Source organism: Penaeus chinensis, chromosome 41 (assembly GCF_019202785.1).
Source record: "Penaeus chinensis breed Huanghai No. 1 chromosome 41, ASM1920278v2, whole genome shotgun sequence".
Taxonomy (NCBI): Eukaryota; Metazoa; Arthropoda; class Malacostraca; order Decapoda; family Penaeidae; genus Penaeus; species Penaeus chinensis.
Genome location: NC_061859.1, coordinates 24,615,935 through 24,620,934, shown reverse-complemented (window position 1 = coordinate 24,620,934; position 5,000 = coordinate 24,615,935). Strand labels below are relative to the sequence as shown.

Sequence of the window (5,000 nt, the reverse complement as noted above, 5' to 3'; positions counted from 1 at the left end):
AAGGGGAAGGAGGAGAAAGGGGGAAGGAGGAGAAAGGGGGAAGGAGGAGAAAGGGGGAAGGAGGAGAAAGGGGGAAGGAGGAGAAAGGGGAAAGGAGGAGAAAGGGGAAGGAGGAGAAAGGGGGAAGGAGGAGAAAGGGGGAAGGAGGAGAAAGGGGAAGGAGGAGAAAGGGGAAGGAGGAGAAAGGGGAAGGAGGAGAAAGGGGAAGGAGGAGAAAGGGGGAAGGAGGAGAAAGGGGAAGGAGGAGAAAGGGGGAAGGAGGAGAAAGGGGAAAGGAGGAGAAAGGGGAAGGAGGAGAAAGGGGGAAGGAGGAGAAAGGGGGAAGGAGGAGAAAGGGGAAGGAGGAGAAAGGGGAAGGAGGAGAAAGGGGGAAGGAGGAGAAAGGGGGAAGGAGGAGAAAGGGGGAAGGAGGAGAAAGGGGAAAGGAGGAGAAAGGGGGAAGGAGGAGAAAGGGGGAAGGAGGAGAAAGGGAAGGAGGAGAAAGGGGAAGGAGGAGGAAGGGGAGGAGAAAAGGGAGGAGGAGAAAGGGGAAGGAGGAGAAAGGGGGAAGGAGGAGAAAGGGAGGAGGAGAAGGGGAAGGAGGAGAAAGGGGAAGGAAGGAGAAAGGGGAAGGAGGAGAAAGGGGAAGGAGGAGAAAGGGAAGAGGAGAAAGGGAAGGAGGAGAAAGGGAGAAGGAGGAGAAGGGGAAAGGAGGAGAAAGGGGAGGGAGAAGGGGAAGGAGGAGAGAAGGGGGAAGAGGAGAAGGGAAGGAGGAGAAAGGGGGAGGAGAAAAGGGAGGAGAGAAGGGAGGAGGAGAAAGGGGGAAGGAGGAGAGGGGGAAGGAGAGGAAGGGGAGGAGGGAAAGGGGGAAGGAGGAGAAAGGGGAAAGGAGGAGAAAGGGGAAGGAGGAGAAAGGGAGAAGAGGAGAAGGGGAAAGGAGGGAGGGAGAAGGGGGAAGGGGAGGAGAAGTGGGGAAGGGGAGGAGGAGAAGGGAGGAAGGAGGAGAAAGGGGGAAGGAGGAGAAAGGGGGAGAGGAGGGAAAGGGGAAGGAGGAGGGAAAGGGGGAAGGAGGAGAAAGGGGGAAGGAGGAGAAAGGGGGAAGGAGGAGAGAAAGGGGAAAGGAGGAGAAAGGGGGAAGGAGGAGAAAGGGGGAAGGAGGAGAAAGGGGAAGAGGAGAAAGGGGGAAGGAGGAGAAAGGGGAGAAGGAGGAGAAAGGGGGGAAGGAGGAGAAAGGGAGAAGGAGGAGAAAGGGGAGAAGGAGGAGAAAGGGGGAAGGAGGAGAAAGGGGAGAAGGAGGAGAAAGGGGAAGGAGGAGAAAGGGGAAGGAGGAGAAAGGGGGGAGGAGGAGAAGAGGGGAAGGAGGAGAAAGGGGGAAGGAGGAGAAAGAGGGGAAGGAAGGAGAAAGGGAAGGGAGAAGGGAGGAGAGAAAGGGGGAAGGAGGAGAAAGGGGAAGGAGGAGAAAGGGGAAGGAGGAGAAAGGGGAAGGAGGAAGGGGAAAGGGGGAGAAAGGGAGGAGAGAAAGGGGGAAGGAGGAGAAGGTGGAAGGAGGAGAAAGGGGGAAGGAGGAGAGAGGGGGAAGGAGGAGAAAGGGGGAAGGAGGAGAAGGGGGAAGGAGGAGAAGGTGGAAGGAGGAGAAAAGGAAGGAAAGGAGGAAAGGAAAGAAGAAAAGGGGAAAGGAGGAGAAAGGGGGAAGGAGGAGAAAGGGAAGGAGGAGAAAGGGGGAAGGAGGAAGAAAGGGGGAAGGAGGAGAAGGTGGAAGGAGGAGAAGGGGGAAGGAGGAGAAAGGGGAAAGGAGAAGGGAGAGGGGGAGGAGGAGAAAGGGGGAAGGAGGAGAAAGGGGGAAGGAGGAGAAAGGGGGAAGGAGGGAGAGAGGGGAAGGGGAAGGAAAGGGGAAGGAGGAAGGGGAGAAAAAGAGGGAAAGGGAAGAGGGGGGGGGGGGGGGGGGGGGGGAAAAAAAGGGAGGGGAGAAAGGAGGAGGAGAAAGGGGAAGAGGAGAAGGGAAAAGGAGGGAGGAAGGGAGAAAGGAGAGAAAGGGAAGGAGAAAGGGGAAGGAGGAGAAGGAAGGAGAAAGGGAAAGGAGAAGGGAAGGAGGAGAAGGGGAAGGAGGAAAAGGGGGGAAGGGAAAAGGGGGAGGAAGGAAGAAAAGGAGGGAAAGGGGAGGAGGAGAAGGGGAAGGGGAAAAGGGGAAAGGAGGAGAAAGGGAAGGAGAAAAGGGAAAGGAGAGAAGGGAAGAGAGAAAGGGGAGGAGAGAAAGGAAGGAGAGAAGGGAAGGAGGAGAAGGGGGAAGGGGAGGGAGGAAAGGAAGGAGGAGAAAGGAAGGAGAAGGGGAAGGAGAAAAGGGAGGAGAAAGGAAGGGGGAAAGGGGAAGGGAAAGGGAAGGAGGAAAAGGGAAGGAGGAGAAGGGTTTTATTTCGCTCTTCTTTTTTTGTACTTTTTTTGTGTGTGTTTTTGGGGCTCGGGGGAAATCGTTACAATCCCGCATAATCTTTTTGGGAAACAGTTGCCCGTATAAATATCTCAATAAATTAGAACTTTAGTTGTAGATGTTGTTGATATTGTTGTTGTTGTTGTTGTTATTGTTGTTGTTATTGTTATTGTTGTTCTAGCGGCGGATTCTTATTATAGTTATCAAATTCATCACTTCTTTTTTATCTTGTTATCTTTTATGAACACAAAAATTTGTTATAATTATTATCACTATTATTTACTTTACTGGTTTTAGATTGTTATTATTACTTTCATTACTAATAGCTTTATCAGTGCAGATATTAGTAGTAGTAGTAGTAGTAGTATCATTATCATTATTATTTTATTTTTATTTGTTTTTTTTGGGTTATAACCCTTTACTATTATTCTTTTCTATATTTAAATTTTCTTTTCCCAAATACGTTATTATTATCATTGATATTATCATTATCATTAATATCATCATCATTATCATAATTTTGTATTATCATCATCATCAATATTATCATTATCATTATAATCATTATTCTCATTACATTACGGGGAAGGGAAAAAAGCAGGGGAATTTAGAATAATTAACGAAGCTAAGGGGAAAAGGGAATGGGATGATAAATTTTGGGGGAAGGGACAGGACAAAACAGACATAAACGGGAGTAAATCGATCGATCGAAAGAACGGGGAGAAGATAGGGGGAAAAGAAAGAGAGAGGGAAAAAGAGAATGAAAAAGGAGAGAGAGAGAGAGAGAAGAGAGAGGGAAAGGGGAGACGGGCAGAGAGAGGAGAGAGAGGAAAAGAACAGAGAGACAGACAGAGAGAGGAGAGAGAGACAGACCCAAAGAGAAGGGGAGAGGGGACGAGAGGACAGACAGAGAGGAGAGAGAGAGGGAGAGACAGAAGAGAGAGAGAGAGAAGAGACGAGAGAGAAGAGAGAGAGAACAGACAGAGAGGAAGAGAGGGGAGAAGAGAGGAGGGGAGAGAGAAAGAAGACAGAAGACAGCAGAGAGAAGAGAGAGGGGACAGACAAAAGGAGAAGAGAGGGGAAGACAGAAAGGGGAGGGGAGAGAGAGGGGAAAAAGAAAAGAAAAAGAGAGAGAGAGAAGAGAAAAAGGAGGAAAAAAGAGGGAAAATAAAGGGGGAGAGAAGGAGGAGAAGAGAAGGAAGAAAGGGAGGAGGATGAATAACAGAGGAAGAACTGATTAAGAGAGGGAAGGGAGGGGAGGGAATAAAAGAGGAGAAATTGAATAAGAAGGAAAGGAGGGGGAAAAAGAGAAGTGAAGAAGGGAGATGGAAAGGAAAAGAGAAGGAAAGAAGAGAGAAAAGGGAGACTGCAGGAGAAGAGGAGAAGGAAGGAAGAGAGGAAAAGAAGGGGAAGAGGTGAAGGAATTAAAAGAGGAAGAGAAAGGTAAGGAAAGAGAAGGAGACGAGAAGAAGGAAGGAAGAGAGGAAGAGAGAGGGAATAGGAGAAGGAAGGAAGAAAGGAAGATAAGGGGAAAAGGAAAAAGAATGGAGGAAAGAAGAGAGGGGAATAGAAGAACCAAGGAACAGAAGAAGAGAAAGGAGAGAAGAAAGAAGAAGGAGAGGGAGAGCGCAAGGAAGACAGAATTGGGAAAAGGTAAATATCGATAATCGAAAAAACGAGGTTTGTTGTTTGCTGAGCGATAATTATGGCGTGTGCATCCCGTAGAGTTTATCTAAATTGCGGAATTGTGTGTGGCGTTGGGTCATGAAAGTCGCCCTAAAGGTAGTCCAGGAGATTAGCTCTTTCTTGACCCAGAATGGTTCGGGAGGGAAGCGCGGTTTGACGCTGGACGAGATTTGCTGCGAATAACAGCCAAGTGCACACACACATACATACGGTGCATATATAGAGAGAGATATTGATATAGATAGATATATGTATTATACATATAAATAATATGGCATATTAATATAACATGTGTGTGTGTGTGTTTGTGTGGGGGGGGGGTTTGGGGTGTGTGTTTTGGGTATTGGTGGTGTGTGTGTGTGTGGTTGGTGTGTGGGGGGGTGTGTTTGTGTGTGTGTGTGGGTGTGTTGTGTGTTTGGTATTGTGTGTGTGTGTGTGGGTGTGTGTGTTGTAACCCAGCTTTATAATATAATATTTCTAAAAACGTTTTGTTAATGTTATTCTATTCATCTGTTGTTATATTCTACATAACTTTATAATCTTATATACTGGCAAATGCATATATTCCCACACACACACACACACACACATATATATATATATATATATGCACGTAAGCATGTCCATTGATTTACCTTTTTATTCGTCTTTCCTTCCCACACTAGACACTCCAATGTTGTGTTGTCCATCCCCTTCCGCAAGAGCTTGTATCTTCCTTAACCGCCGATTGTCACATGCTAAACTTGTGATTCAGACCAATCTTTAGACCACTTTAGACCCCGCGGGGAGCCAAGGAGAAACACCTGGCTCCTCGCCGCAGCCGCACTCCATCTTTACTCTACAATAAAGGAGGCAGACAAACTTGGCGTTTACCCTTTCACCGTAAGCTCGCCACTACCATCTCTTGTAG

General features: G+C 48.1%; 1 protein-coding gene across 1 annotated transcript in view; it reads left to right on the top strand.

Annotated features, from left to right (window-relative positions):
• The window catches only part of LOC125047420 (cell adhesion molecule 3-like), a 189,843-nt gene that overhangs the window by 57,702 nt on the left and 127,141 nt on the right, over positions 1–5,000 (top strand). The window lies entirely within an intron of this gene.